Source organism: Bufo gargarizans, chromosome 10, assembly GCF_014858855.1.
Source record: "Bufo gargarizans isolate SCDJY-AF-19 chromosome 10, ASM1485885v1, whole genome shotgun sequence".
In the NCBI taxonomy this organism is placed as follows: domain Eukaryota; kingdom Metazoa; phylum Chordata; class Amphibia; order Anura; family Bufonidae; genus Bufo; species Bufo gargarizans.
Window position 1 is genome coordinate 59731077 of NC_058089.1, and position 16822 is coordinate 59747898.

The window sequence follows — 16822 nt, forward strand, 5'->3', positions numbered from 1 at the left end:
CCTAAGATGATTGGAATACTTTAACAATACCCACAAGTTAGATATGATTACCGTATTCTACATTGAGCGGGGCCCGGTGTAGTAGAATACAGTGACTGCATCGGGCCCCGCTGCCATTACAGAAACAGATGCTGGCCCCCAGCCCCTCCTCCCTCTCAGCCTATTCACCGGACGGTCGTAGCATTTGCCCCATAAGACGCACTGCTATTTTTCCCCCACTTTTGCGAAAAATACGGTACTTCTCTACTGTAAGAATAAAGACCAATGCATGCAGTGCGTCATGTTACCGCAAAACTAACACGTTAAGTGACCATGAAGAAGCATGCTTTTCATATGCTTCACTATATGGCACGCAACGCACAGCTAAGGACCGGCAATACTTATACTTTCCATTGTGTTGTGTTCCGCTGTTACAGGTTAACCTAGCCTCTCACTGATAACTGATTAAGTAAATATGTTTTTTGCAGGACTAGAGACACTTGTATAAGTGAAGGGAATGGATAGTCAATAGCTCAAGACTGAAGCTATAAACCATTTGAAAAACTGCTGTCATTCAGCTAAGGCTATAAAAACTTGTAAACTCAGATTGTTGGCTTAAGCTTTAAACATGACTATGGGATTCTACTAGGGAAATCATGTTTTACAATAAATGCGCCTTCCCGGATCCCCCCACTGCCCTGTCTTCAGCAGAAGATCAGCACACAAAGGAGAAGGCGCAGCTTCCTAGCCAGTAGTTCTGTGGTAATGACAAGGTAATGACATTCACATATTAAATACAAAGGAGTTGGAGTCGGGGAGTCGGAAGTACCAAAAACTGAGGAGTCAGAGTTGGAGTCGGACCATTTATCTACCGACTCCACAGCCCTGGATACCACGCGAAAAAAATGAAAACACCAAAATAAAGCTGCATGCATTCCACATTTTATGGAACATCCAGCCCATAAAAGAACAGTCCGATCCTATTTTTTGAGGGGACAAGATGACAAAAAAAAATTGTTTTGACTTTTCGGACGTGGCGATATGCAATATGTTTATTTATTTATTTATTGTTTATATATTTTATATGTAAAATTGGGAAAGGGGGTGATTTATAGTTAACATTTTGGTGTTTTTTGTAACTTTTTTTAAAACTTTTTATTTAATAAATATTTCCCCCCTTAGGGGCTAACACCTGGGATCTTTTAATACCTTGTCCTATTCACCCTAATAAAGCCCTATTAGGGTGTATAGGATCTTACACTCTCCCTGCTGACCTGTGCATAGTACACACAGCAGCAGGGAGGTTACTATGTCAGCCAGGGCTTCTAGTGTCCTGGCTGCCATGGCAACCGATCATAGCCCCAGGATTACACTGCTGGGGTGCCAATTAGAAGCTGCCACTGCACCACCAATAAGGAGGAGGGGAGGGGACCCTGTGGCCACTGCCACCAATGATTTTAATACTGGGGGCATTGAGGGGAGGGGGCGCACTGCGCCAACAATTATTTTAATACTGGGGGGGTTGAGGGAAGGGGGCGCACTGCGCCACCAATGATTTTAATACTGGGGAGAGGCAGCACAGAGACCTAAGGTAACCCTGAAGGAGCTGCAGAGTTCCACAGCAGAGACTGGAGTATCTGTACATAGGACAACAATAAGCCGTACGCTCCATAGAGTTGGGCTTTATGGCAGAGTGGCCAGAAGAAAGCCATTACTTTCAGCTAAAAACAAAAAGGCACGGTGTGAGTTTGTAAAAGGCACGTGGGAGACTCCCAAAATGTATGGAGGAAGGTGCTCTGGTCTGATGAGACCAAAATTGAACTTTTCAGCCATCAAAGAAAACGCTATAGGCCAGATTTATCATTAGCTCAAGTCAAAATAATAGAGTGAAAATGTCGCTTTTTTTGGCTCTGCACTATGCTCGCCAGTTTTCTGAAAGGGGGCATGTTTTCTTATGTAAATGACTCTCTAGACAGATTTACTATTGCGATAATTTAAAAAGTGGCAAAAATTGCACAATTTCACTCCAGTGAGGACCATGCTTAGCTTATGCGACTTTTTAATAGAACATGCAACTTTTTCGTAAAGAGGTGTGATTTTTGTAAAGCCGCTTACTGAAGGATAAACTGCTACCGTCAAACCACATTTATCACAATATTAAAGGACCATTCATAAATCTGACTTTGGACATATGTAAAAGTGGAGTAAGATCTAAGTGTAATGGTAAATCTGGCCCTATGTCTGGCACAAACCCAACACATCACATCACCCAAAGAACACCATCATGCTGTGGGGATGTTTTTCAACAACCGGGACTGGGAAATTGGTCAGAATTGAGGGAAAGAGCAATGGTGCAAAATACAGGGATATTCTTGAGCAAAACCTGCACCATTCTGTGAGTGATTTGAGGCTAGGACGGAGGTTCACCTTCCAGCAGGACAATGACCCCAAACACACTGCTAAAGCAACACTGGAGTGGTTTAAGGGGAAGCAGGTGGCTCTACAAAGTATTGACTTTAGGGGGGTGAATAGTTATGCACATTGACTTTTTCAGTTATTTTGTCCTATTTGTTGTTTGCTTCACAATAAAAAAAATATATATCTTCAAAGTTGTGGGCATGTTCTGTAAATTAAATGATGCAAATCCTAAAACAATTATGTTAATTCCAGGTTGTGAGGCACCAAAACACGAAAAAAGTCAATGGGAGGTGAATACTTGTGCAAGGCACTGTAAGTAATACCAAGTGAACAGCTGGGAGGTTCAGTAGCCGGATGAACATCTGATCAGAGTTTTACCATATCTTCACGTCTCTTTCTTTTAAGGCATCAGCATCAGGTCACATCACATTTTAGCATCTCATGCAAGGAAAAAAGGCTTTAAAAACTGGATGAAACAGGACAAAAAAGCAGCCTGACTCATTTTTGTGACCTGCTGAATCAAGATTAGAAAACAGTACATGATACAGAAATGTGATGTATTCAAAAAAGCCCTCATATATGCTCCTGGGACAGTAAAGCTGGCCATAGACTGGGGGTTCAAATGGCCGAGTCTGGGGTTCCACTGATGGGATGTAGATCTGTCATTTGGCATGAATAGCTTTTTAAGTACAGCATGAGACAATTTAAAAAAAATCTTTAAAGATATTTGCCATCAGTTGGCATCTGTCGTAAAAAGGTTGGGGGTGTCCTTGCACAGTGTGCCACTGCCAGCACTGTCTGGATAAGGTCCCACTGCGCAGGGACACACCACTGACTGGTAACACCCACAATGGACCTATATGACAGACCGCTCACTATACATTCATAAACTTCTAGTAGGCAAAATAACGTAAAGTAACACAAATAGATGCTGCAGAATTGCTTTTCCATGGAGAATGCATCGACATAAGAAAATAATAAAAATTTTTATCCACCCGGACCAGACAGGTTTTATTCCTGGTAGACGCATACAGTTGAATATTCGCAGAGCGTTCCTGAATGTTCAATCGGGCAGGAAGGGGGGGGGTGGCTCTATCCTGTCGCTTGACGCCAAGGCGTTTGACAGGGTTGACAGCCCTTCCTCTGACAGACTATGACCCAGATGAACTTAGGTAGTCATTTTATAAGCCTGACACAGTTAATTTATGTGGAGTCTATAGCCAGAGTTAAAGTTAATGGGGTTAGCTCTCTAGACATTCCTTTGCAACGGGGTACCAGGCAGGGTTGACCACTCTCCCCCCTGCTATTCGCTATTATTTTTGAGCCATTGGCTAGCAAAATTAGATCAGAGATGACGTTAGCAGGGCTGTGGGGGCTGGGCGACTCTGATAAAATCAGTTTATACGCAGATGATATTTTGATATTTTTGAAGGACGGCATTAAAGAACTGCAATATGTAATCGAGATTATAGATGAATTTGGAGCATTTTACGGATTTGAAATTAACTGGTCCAAGTTGACAGTACCCCTCGGCAGTCTGAGTCTCAGCGGGCTGAGGGAGGATACTGTAAAGGTGAAAGTGTTGACAAGAGAAGAGCATCTGGACTACTAATTAAATTTACGGGATTATATAGACTATAATATTAAGCCTCTGTTGGAAAAAGCAAGGGAGAAAGTTAAAGCCTGGCAGAAGCTCCCCCTCTCCCAAGTAGATAGGATTGCTCTGGTTAAAACGACTCTTCTCCCATCTATACTGTATGTCTTGACAGCCTGCCCCACCTGGATTGATGATTCTTTCTTCTTTTCGTTGGAGAGGATCATTAATGACCTGGTGTGGGGCAGAAAAGGGGTTCGGATTAAGCTGAAATTCTTAAATATTGAATATAGAGATGGGTGGTTGTCCTTCCCTTTTTTCCAAGGATACTACCTTAGTGCACAAATCCAGTGGTGTTTAAATGCAAATCGTTGCTGAGATATCTCCACAGAATTTATAATGGTCCTTGGGATACTCTGTTTTGTATCCTAGAGACTGGTCAATTGGGGGTTAAAGGTCTGGACTGCCAGATCTCTTCTATGGTACAGAGTATGGAACAAAATTAAGACCATGCTCAATATTACGCACGCACTGCATTTTTCCACGCTCTGGGACAATTTACATTTAGGGGAGTTTTATAAATTAAGGGATTATCACTTTTGGGTTAATAGAGGAATCACAATAGTTGCTCACTCATTTCAGAATGGGAAATTAAAGCCCTTGGCTGAAAATCTTTCAGAAGAAGACATTATTTTTATGTCCCAGTTTAGATATGCACAATTGGCACACGCCATTTTTTCCACGACCAACAAGAAATTATTATTGGTGCAAGATCAAACCTTTATAGATTTTTATTTTTCTTCTTTGGGTGTTGATATTAAATTATCGCAAATCTATGCTAGATTACAAGAAATAGGTAGGATCACAAAGTTCAAGAGTGAAAGAAAATGGGATGAAGAATTAGGGGGCACGGTAAGCAACTGGGCAAGGGTACATAAAAATATCCAAGGAGTTTCGGTTGCTAATCAAATTTAAAATTGCTGATAGGTTGTATTATACTCCTAATTTCTTGGCCAAAATATATTATGAGACAGGAAAAAAAAATTATTGTAAGAAGTGTAAGAGTGAGGATGCCAGATTTTTACATCTGTTATGGAGGTGTCCCAGTATCCAGCAATATTGGAAGCCTATATTTGAAAGTTTGGGAATAAGTAGTAAACTAACAGTAGATCCTTTATTTGAGTTTGTAGTTTTTGGGCTTGTGCCGATATATATCAACTCTAAAATACCATCCTCCCTACTACAATTATGGATAAAAGGATTAATGATTGCAAAGGTATTGATCACTCAAACATGGGGATCCCAAAAGGTTCCGTCATTTGCTGAATGGAAAAACTATATGGCCAGAATAAAACAGTATGAACAGTATAGTTGTCTTGGGATTAGACAGATGCATAAATGGGAGTCAGTCTGGGCTAACTGGGTAGAACTTTCATATCCAAGAATATAGAAAGGTATGCGAGTGCAGATGGAGGCTCGGAGGTCCCAGCGTGGCCAACTATGAAGGGGGGAGGGAGGTATGGGGGGGTATAAGAGGTATAGAGTATATTGTTTCTGTTGACCTCTGCGTCTCCCTAAGGTATAGTGGAGGCCAGAGGTAGAACGTGTATTTGATGCTATTTATGGGGACTGCGTTGTTAAAGGATTATATGTGCTTTTATCTTTTTTTCATCTCTGTAATGGTGATTTCTTTTTTGGTAATTATATAAAGATATTTAAAAAGAAAAAAACTCCCAGGCTGTAAGCTCTGTGCTGTGATTGGCCAGTGCTACAGCCTAGGAGAAGGAGACGCCCAGCAGAATAAGGGCAGACACCGCCTACTATAACCAAGTCCCCGAACATACCGGAGGGCATAGCAGGAGAACGGAGCAGCGCCCAGGGAAAATAGTAAGTGCAGTGAGATCCCTGGGCGCCCCTGTATATGTCATGATACTTAGTTCACAATGTTTGGACCAATGAAAGGTCCTCTTTAAATTTAGGTCAAAATACATGGCAACAATACAACTGTGATAATAGTGATAAAACATCAGTGCATGTAAAACATATCATCCTATCAGTTACATAAGCAGATACAGCCGGAAAATGGAATGTAGGTCAGTAAAAATGCAGTCATGCTTTTTATAAGGTCATACGTATGTAACCTGCTTATGAGGGTGATCCAACGGGTGCGGACCCATTAATTTCAGTGGGGCAGCAAAAGATGCAGACAGTACACCATGTTCTGTCCACATCTGTACTTCCGTTCCGTGGCTCCGCAAAAAAAAATAGAGCATGTCCTGGTCTTGTCTGAATTGCATAGGCATTTTCTATCATGGTGCCGGCCATGTGCGGTCCACAAAATGCAGAATGCACACGGGCTAGTATCAAACACTATGGTCGTGTGAATGTAGCCTAATTCCAATAGTCTGGAAACTAACAGTGCAGCTGTCCAAAGCTGTCTTTCAAAGTAAAATCCCAGCAGGACAGGACCATAAGATGCCAGACTTGTTATGTCTGGATTAGCTCATGTCAGCCGAGGCTTCTCCACAAGGAATGGATCCCTCTTCCCGTTGGAGGAGCCTCTGGTTTGGCTAACATCAGGTAATCTGCATACTTATTACTTTGAAAATATACCTCCATGCCGAGTAGGATTTTAGTCAAGCAAGGATGGGTGTGATTACACTGGTTACATCACCGATGCAGCACTGGCCAGATGACTGGTGTAGAGCGGCACGTGGCGGTGTCAGAACTTCTTTTTCTCCCGCATATTAAAACTGTTGATTTCAACAAATACATGTCTATAAAGCCCTGCAGCAACATGCCGGAGGTTTAAGCTGAGTTCACACTTTAGTTATTTCGTCAGTTAGAGCCAAAACCAGTAGTGAAGCCTACGCAGAGATCAGGTGTAATGGATGGATTTCCTCCTGTTCTGTGTTTTTGATCCACACCTGGTTTTGGCTCACAATAACTGATGGAAATAACTGACCAAATAACTCAAGTGTGAACTCAGCCTTAATGACCACCACTCCAGGTTCCCTTTAGATCAGGCATGTCCAAACTGATTGCACTAAAGTCAGTTTTTGAAGGTAAAACTTTGAAGACAAAGCTTTTCTAATCAAATATTTCTAAAAAGTCACGTGTGGAATTACAATAATCATCTTGAGACGTTAGAAGAGGGGTCACATATAAAAGAGGTCAACAATGTATACCACTGACATCCTTACATAGACAGCTTCTTCTTCAGCACTGGACAGGGGCCCCATACATCATAATGGCTGATACACAGCACCATACACACCGCCCTACATTTATGACACCGAGTGCCCCATTTTCATGGCATTATTTGCGCCAGAATTTTGACACATCCCATTTTAGACACATTTACTCTTCAGGTGCGCTTAAAAGAAGAATTTTTTTCTGACATCATTGCTATTTCCTGGCTTTAAACTACAATGGGGGAATGGCCAGCGTTAGTCTACCTACTAGATATGCTTATGAAGTTGGAATCCATGATTCTGGAGCAAAAAAAAGGCTCAGATTAGACCAATTTAGAGTTAGTATGAAGTTTTGGTGGACAGAGTTTTGGCACACTGGTACAGATTGGACAGATGGTATAAACTAACTTAGACCAGATGGAGTTAATACGGTCTACTCTGTCTACAAATGAGACAGGATTAGTAAATCTGGACCACTCTATTACTATAAGATGTATATGTGTATGTGCTTGATGTACAAAATGGGGCAACTATTATTTGGCCTATACAGGTCTTCAGGCAAATGTACAATTCCATGCCGCTGGTGGGCCACAGGTTGGGAGCCACTGCTCTATGGTAAGAGAAAGACATATAATCACACATCCTGGGGTTGGTATCGACCATGTACAAGGCATAATATTTCTTTTATATGTATAGAAGAACCACAAGTTGTTCATCTACCAAATAAAAACAAGTTCCATAACACAATTTCCAATAGGGATTTCAGTCCTAAAACGCCATGTATTAACAAACCTAGTCATTACATACACAGTGCAGCCTGTCCTCTACAAATAGGACCCTTTGCAGATCATTGTATGATGCATCCAGTAGTCAGAAAGGCCTGAGGTTTTCACAAATATGTCCTCTTCTGTAGTTATGTGTCTTCTACCCTAAGGCAGGGCTATCCTCTGAACCCATGTGTACCTGACAGATGGACATGGGATAGTTTGCAGAAGATTAATGAGCTAATGCAGGCTCCAGACACATTTTCTGTTCTCCTCACGTCTGATCACTGTCTGGAAGGAGACCCTTGCCATCTTCCAGGTTTGTTTTTCGAGCCCTTTCATTCCATCTTGTTGTTTTCCCAGTTGGCTGGCTGGCCGTAACATTTCTGATGCCAGTCACCAGTGATACCTCTCATACTTAATACTCAAATGTCAGGGAAATGATATCAGTTCTGACTGCTGTGTTAATGTACTTCTACTCTCATGTGACAGATCACACCTGCACACAAAGATGACATTAACGGGAAAGAATTTCTATACAATTGGAAGCATAAAAATGATTGCAATTTGTCACCTCGGGTTATGACCAGCTCGTGCCATGGTGCACTGCCCCAGTTACTGTGGCGCTTGTGTTTTGTCACTTGCATGTGCTTCCTTTGTGTATGCAGACTGTAGAGGAGCCCGACCTCCAGTGCCAGCTGGCATACTCATCTTGCCCTCTAGCACATAGCTAAGCTCCGGTCATCATAAGAAGTATGACTGACCACTCTGCACACTGATCTCCCTACATAACATTTATTTCCTGTAGCGTATATGGCGCTTACATATTCCATAGCGCTTTTCTGAGATTATCTTACACATCAGTCTCTGTCCCTAATGCGGCTCACAATATTTCAGATATTCACAAATTCTAGGTCCAATTTCATAGAAAGCCAAGTGAATTAAAGGGGTTGTCTCATCTGAGACAATGGGGGCATATCGCTAGGACCCGCACCTATCTCCTAAACGGAGACCCAAATGTGGTGGAGGGCGCACTGCACATGCACAGCCGTCCCCCATTCATTTTTATGGGGCTGCCGAAAATAGCCAAGCACTGGCTTGGCTATTTCTGTCGGGGCCATAGAAGTGGATAGGAGCGGTGGCTACACAAGCATGGTGCGCTCCCATTCACTTCTATGGGGAAAGCACTTGGAGGTGGCCAACTGGAGTCCTCCAGCCACCACTTCGGCCTGCTCCGTTCTCGATATAGGTGCATGTCCCAGCGGTGAGACCAGCACCTATCAGACAATGGGGGCATATTTTCTATGCCTGTTTTAGGTGTAGAACATGATCTAAATCTACACCAGCAAGGGAGCTGGAGTAGATTTAGGCCGGCGGTGGATGCGTAGATTTAGGCCGGCGCCTTTACATAAACTTAGGCACATCTTGTGCCAGCTCAATTGGGTATTAAGACCGGCGTCTAAAACGTCAGTCTTAAATTACCCTAAATGTACACAAAGTAAAGCTTACTGTTAATTTAAGTCACCGTTACTTTGACTCATTATTAAGTGAACATTTCTTCTCCTTCCTTTCTACCCGTTTCATGTAGTTTCTTTGTGACGTGACTATACAATCATTGCAGTGCCATGCAGGTATTGTTCAATGAATTATGCCATCATTCTAGAATCACAGAGTATTTGATGACTTTTTTTATCCCCATTTTATTACATAAGTGATGTACTAATGTCTTTTTTATTGAGAGCATCACAAGGTCTAATAAAATAACATGCCTCCTGAATCTCTATATATTTTGGCAGTCCAATAAGATACCATGAGCAATACAACCATCGAATCCCCAACCGTGCACTTACCTCTCAGTGAAAAACTAAAGGCATCCGTACTTTGTTATTCACCTGTCTTCATCAGCAGTTGTTTTTTCAGCTCACATCCCTGAAATTTGTAAATCCAACAAAGGATGGTAAAGATAGAAAGTGCAATCCACAGGAGGTCTCTCCCCTGCGCTTGACAGGGCTTATTCCACCGTCCAGGTCAGTAAACTAGATTAAAGCATTTCTTCTTCTTGCTTTTTTTCTCTTATCAGTAGAAAAATTGTTTTCTATTATTTCAGCCCTCCTATTCCTTGTCTTTATAGCAGTGAGCGATCCTGCTTCATGGCAGGGCGCAGATGGAGGGGGCAGGGTGTACGTATAGAATAAGTGCAATGTTGCGTGGCCAGCAGAAACCTAGGGATCTTTCACCAGAATGTATTCATAGACAAGTGGTGGTTTGATCTTTTTCTCCAGAGTATGGGGGAGCATGAGGAATCTTTCTTCCCATTACACCACTACTTGACAACATGAAGTTCCTGTCAGACTTTTTTGGAAATGGGAAAACGGATGACAAGTTACAGTATACCTGGAAGAGCATGGAAGGAAGACTGTACACTCCACTTTAGGTTTTCTTTTTATAATCCCGTGGAAAACCGTGTGGTGATGTTACTGCTTCCTGACGGGCTGACTTCTCAAGAGATGTAATTCCTGTATGAAAATAAAAGAGAAAAGATACCATTTAACTAAGCAGAAACTGATGTAACGTAACCTTTGCTCAGGCGATAATAAGATGTTTACAGTGAAGGAGATGTTGCGCTGCAGTATTAGTTAAATCTGCTAATTACTCTCTACGTTATCAATGAGTCGATGCCCTAAATCCTATTACCATGTAAATATGCTTACAATTGTTGTGTTGAGTCTAGCACTACGCAAACCTCTCGCAATCATTGACATCGGAAAAATAGCTTGTGCTAATAAGAAGGTGCTGTGACTAATGAATGCGAGCCCATTGCTAACATGGTAAAAAAAAAACTTTCTATTTTTCCTAATACTGACACTGAGGATGTATTTGGTGCCTTAAGGTGACCCACAGGTGAGAAGGTCATAGCCCTATTGCGGCAGCCCCCAAAACAGCTTGAGGAATACTATTTTTCAATCGGTTTATTTTTGGGCTTTTGCATATTTTTGTGATCAAGGGTCATTGATCTATGGAGTTATTCTAATTGTCAGTTTTCGAGTTGGGAAGGATTTTTTTTTCCCCTTAGAAGAGAAAAATTGGCTTCTACTTCATGAGGGTTCTAATTTAGCAGGACATAGATGTATATCTTTTTTGGCTTTACAAACTACCAGCCATATGTGGACACCACAGAACACCTACACTTTCATGGACTGCACACAAGACATACCCCCATACGACGTACCATCACCTCTGAAGAGAAATATGACTGCTTTATACTAGAAGCGTGTGTGTCTGTGTGGAGTTTAGTTATTTTTAGTTAGCTGGCCCTTTTCGTCTTCTTTCTCACAACAGAACACAACATCACACACACCAGCCATGAATTGAGAAATGTGGCAGATATAACAGAGCCTGGAGGCGTACACACAATGTAAAAACAGGCTGACGAGAGAAGGAGAGAATGATAGAGAAGAGAGGGAGGGAGAGAGAAGTGAGAACAGACAGTGCTGCTGTCTATGCGCTGTGAACCCAAGTAACGTCTCAGGCTAATTAAACTTCTTCGTAATAACGTGTACAATTGTCAGATGAACCGGAATATAAGTGTATGAGCTCCTAATGTGTTAACAGAAGGTGGGGAAAAGCAAGAAAGCGAAATAGGCTGGTTTTGATACTTGTTAAGCTTTGCAGGCTTCTTAATGAGGTGAGAGGCGGCAGAAGCAGACGTGAGGAGACACCAAAGCCAAGAGTGTAGAGTTAGTCCCTTTAAATGAAAATTAGACCCCGACCATTATGGGTCAACATAGTGTTAATTTTGCTATCATCTTGCGTATGGGCAGAGAAAAAAAAAAAACATATGCAGCGAAAAAAATTATTCACAGGTGAGGCTCTCGGTTGGCTGTGGAGGAGATAAGAAAATGAGAAGAAATAGTGACAATTCTGCTCTCTTCACCTGGAGCGGAGGCATGAAATGGCCGTAGTAGCGTAAACTGGAGCTAATAGTAAAAAACGATGAATTACATAATGAGAATAATTCATATGAGGTAAGACGAGGAGTATATGTCAAAGCTATGGTCCAACAGGAGACATGCACATTGATGTGTACACCGTGATCTAAGATAACTTCTCCATGTTACATATATTATGACCTTGTATCTGGGAGCAGACAAAATGATAGAATCCTTCATATCCACTAGACAGGCTTCTTAGGTGTAGGTGATAGGGAGCAGTTTATGGGGCATTCACAGATTGAGCCTCAGAAGTAGTTTTAAGAATCAGTTTTATAGCGCAATAGAAGGGCTTACAGAAGAACAGGTACGTAAGATATATGAAAATCTGGCATCAAACCAGACCAGTTCCTGTAAAACACATTCGGATGGAAAGAAATGCAGAGATATGAGGAAGGAAATATAGAAAGGCATCTTTCTCACCGCTCTTATACATCGCAGTGCAGAAGCCCTTGTAGACAGGAGAAGATTTTCATATACGGTAGATAAATAGCTTTCTTCCTCGGTCCAATCGCCTCCCTTAATCAGCCCCCCTCCATTTATGCACCCCAATGAAAATAGTGACCGCACATGGCAGCTTGACCCCTCTAGGGTAACCTCTCAGGGGAGTGAATAGAGATTGTATTGAATATCAGGGCACGCTCATGAAATGCATTACAGCAAAAGCATAGAGAAAGGGAGGAGGAGAGAGACGGAGAACAGGAGGAGGAGAGAAAGAGGGAGGGAGAAGAAAGGAGCAGAAGGAATAGAGAGAGATGGCAAAACCTGAATAGCTCCTGGAAAATGAGAAAAACATAAAACATCAACATATAGAACTTAGGAATAAGCAATAAAGTACTGCTGGCAATGACCTATTGGTGACGTGTGAGAGGGTGTTTGATAATAGGGACATTTAACTACGCATCCAAAACCGATATTAGGGGCTGTAATACCACGAGGCCACAATGGTTTTCTACAGTCATCTTGAGGAATTCATCACAATCTGCTCGTGTACTGTGGTCTGGGGCCATGCAACAGAATCTGTGTCCTGGCCACATCTTCACAAAAGGAAATCGTGTATGACGTAGTCACTAGGTATGAGAGTCATATATTGTTTATTCAGGATCTGACATATTGGTGGAGGGAGCCATTGACAAATATATTTGGCCATTTATTACATGTACGGAGGAACTGCACTTTAAACGTGGTGTTACGTGCCTCCTGCTTTACACAGTAGACACCCATAGGCATTATCCATTTACTCATGTTAACACCAATCATGGACTTTTAACTCCTGAAATGCCATATTCAATTGTGACCATGGCATCTGAACGGTGAAATCGCTGCGTTCCTAGTGCCTGAATGGCTCCCTTGCGCCGAGATCGATGGAGGCATTCAGTTGCTATGGCAGCCTCGAGCCTTATGAAGACTCTGAGGCCTGACACAGAGGAGCTCAGGGAATCTCCCATAGGCTGCAATGTTAAATCACTGCAGTCTATGGGAGAAGCAATCAGCCAATTATAGCACATTGCTGCCCGGGCCTGTGCCCGCTCTGCTAAACCCCTGGAATAGCATATCTAAAGATTTTAGCAGAGCAGAGCTCTTACAGGCAATGTGGTCAAAGAGGAATCTGTACTCTCATACACACCGCTCTATGGGAGTACGAATTCTAAATCACAAAAGGCATCTAAACTTTCAGATTGCTGAAAAAGGACTTTTATTCCCCTGCAGGTTGAATGTAAATGAGGTTCTTGAAGTCAAGGGGGCAGTGGTTTTCTCACTTGAAGTCAAGCTTGCCGAGCCCCCTTCCCTCCCCTTAGCATTTGATTGACAGCCTTAGGTATAGTTTCAGGAGCAATTCCATCCTAGATTTCGCACATGCGCCGTATGATTGCAATTCTGGTGCTTGCGCATTGATCCTTGCAGACTAAAGTGTGTGAGCGCACCACAGAACACTGCCGCATATATATGTCACTCACAGGACCAGGAGCACACAAACTACAGATAGCCATGGCAAAAATGAGCCCTCACACAGCTCTGTAAATATAAAAAGTTATGTCGGTCAGAATATGGTGATGTAAAGAAAAACATTTTTCTCTATATTTAATAAAATTATAATTAAGTATTAAAACACAAAGAAAAACTATATAAATGTAATATCACTGTAATCACACTGACCTGGAGAATGAAGGCAACAGGTCAGTTTTACCACCCCACTGGGACCACCATAAAAGTGAAACCCATAAAACTATGGCAAAATGTTGGTGTTTTTTTTTTCAATTCCAAACTAGGTAACTAGAGAAGAGTATTAGTATTACTATGGGTCCATTCTGCTCCACGTACAGAATCTGAGAGGATAAAAATGGTGCCACGTTCCCTTGGCTGCAGTCTGCGTCCACAAATAGTGCAAATGTTGCAGGTTTTCTGTCCAGATTTGTGAGCAGACAATCTGCAGTATATTAGTATATTACAGTAGCAGAAAAGTGGATGACATGTACTCTTATGACTTTATATGTTAAGCCATTACATTATTCCTGATGGAAGTAATGAATGAATCGCTAAAAGTCTGCAGTGAGAGTACAGATGGGTGTTTGCGGAAGTTGTCAAAACAGACATGTCAGGAGAGGTTACATCCTCTTTAACAACTCTTATCCACATGCTGCGGAAAAACATCTGCGCGTAAATTGACATACAGTGTGGATTTCCTTCCGCATGTCAATTATTTTGTTTTCACTACAGATTTCACTCCATGGAACGCTTAGAGCATGCACATCATGCAGATATTGCAGAGATATTCCTACATATGTTTGCAAATACACATGAAGTTTGCAGCAGTATTAGGGCTCATGCACCCAAACTTGTGTGGCCCATATCTGTATTGTGGCACGCAAACAGCGGGTCCACAATATACTGGCCCCAGCCGCAGGGATCAGAAGCACTACAGGGTGCTTCCGTGGGATTTCGGTCCGTGCCTCTGCACTGCAAAAAAAACTGAACATTTTCTATTTTTTTGCAGTACAGACTGAATTTTGTGGATCAAGTTAATAGTTCTACATCTGCAAACCTCGGACACTTGCATTACGGACTGCTATTTGTGGTTCATAGCACGGACACAGGGCACGCGTGTGCATGAGCCCTTAAATAGGTTGTTCGGTTCTGGAGGAAACCACATGTGATCCACTCACACTGCTGCTCCGGTTTTACCGGCAGGGCTCTGTTTACCTGGCTGCAGTGGTGACATCAAGCTAACAATTGACTAGTGCAGCCTCAACACTGCACTAAAGAGGCCAGTGGATGCTGCAGTGGTCACATGATGTACACATGACATCACTGCTGCAGCTAGGTACACAGAGCCGAACGGAGTGGTGGCGTGTGACCAGGTAAGTAATAATCTATTCTTTACTGCAGGTAGGTCGCATGTGCTGTCCAGTTTCCTTCCGAAACTTGACAACACCTTTAAGTGCTCTTTTTATACAGTTTTTGAGCCAAAGCTAGATGTAGATCCAGCAGGAAGGAGGAGTATACGTCTGTCATTTATCTTTTCCATTCCTTTTAAATCTATTCCTGGCTTTGGCTGAAAAAACGCTAAAAAAACGCTTGAAAAACTATCACAAAAAAATGACTGAATACAGTGATGTACAGATGTAGTATATGGCAGCGCATGCAGTGCGCATTGCTGTGTGCATACAAAAATGGTACTGGAGTGGAATAGAGGGGCATAACGTTATATAATCAAAACACATAAAGAGCAGCAAAGTGTTTGTAGGTTGGAGTATATGCCTTTGGGTATACTGAATTTACTGTACACAATTAAATATCTGACATAGTTATATAAGATGGGAAAACGGAACCGAAGGACCTTATGTATGAAAATGCCGCCAGAGAAGGTAATTATGGTCCTGTAAAAGCGCCATACAAATGAGTGTACGACTAGTAAGGAACAGAGGACAGATAATACTTTTTGTAATAGATTGTGGAGGGTTACTGTGCGATAGAATATTAGGAGCTGTATAATTCTGTGTGGAGAGTCAGATTCTGCATCACATTATGTTCGCAGTGTCCTGGGGTGAAGATGGTTAGCTATCATTACACACTATTACTAAAGCTGGCCATAGACTCATAGATTTAGCTGTTGTACATGAGCGTTATCAGATTTCTCATCCATAACCGACAAACACACACAAATATTCTGCTGCATCTCATTGATCCCATGGAAAATCTTTCCCAGAGTAGTGTAAATTAGTAAAATGATCTTACAGAGATCAGCGGCACTGGTCAGATGATGGGTTTATCGGTGGCCAGGGTTGGATTATCTGTCTGTCTGCAAGACATAGAAAAAACTTCTGCTGCCTCTATCATCATCTGCTCCATGGACAGAAGTAAAGGGGAAGTCTGCGAGTCTTCCCCAAAGGGCTCATAAAAAGCAGCAGTTATCGCCTGTCACTTCCACTGAGCGGACGGCATTAACATCAGTGTATTTAATTATGCTTAACGATCCTAAAACATCAAATATTTAGAAGTGAACTCTGCTTCTCTTCTGGCTAAATAAACCTTCCCCTCCCTGCGCTCATCACATGGAAAGCAGCCCGGCTCCACTATTAGAGACATGGCAAGCTGCTGGCAGGAGAAGGGCTAAGCATTGCTCTAACTGGATGCTTGCATCACAGGGTTAAGTGGTTCCTGCAAGCAAAGATCCAGCCCTGGTGCAGATAAGTGTATGTACGTGAGCAGTAGCTCAGTGACATGCGTGTGTCATGTTTCATTTGCAATGTCACTGCAGCCTGCTTTCAGCCTGTCCTCATGAATCACCAACAGAAAACAAAGCACATCCCCAAGAGGTGAAGGCGAACCAACCCCTGAAAGCCTGATTCACAGGCCGCTTATGTCGTACCGGAAACCTGCAAA

At 42.3% G+C, this 16822-nt stretch overlaps 2 protein-coding genes across 2 annotated transcripts in view; one reads left to right on the plus strand and one right to left on the minus strand.

Moving 5' to 3' along the window:
- FLRT1 (fibronectin leucine rich transmembrane protein 1) overlaps positions 1–9877 on the minus strand; it is an 88330-nt gene extending 78453 nt beyond the window's left edge. Inside the window, exon 1 of the mRNA XM_044270758.1 lies at positions 9800–9877. The gene's annotated coding sequence lies outside the window, so the exon portion shown is untranslated. The remainder of the gene's footprint in view (positions 1–9799) is intronic.
- MACROD1 (mono-ADP ribosylhydrolase 1) overlaps positions 1–16822 on the plus strand; it is a 1160748-nt gene that overhangs the window by 697223 nt on the left and 446703 nt on the right. The gene's annotated exons all lie outside the window — the stretch shown is intronic.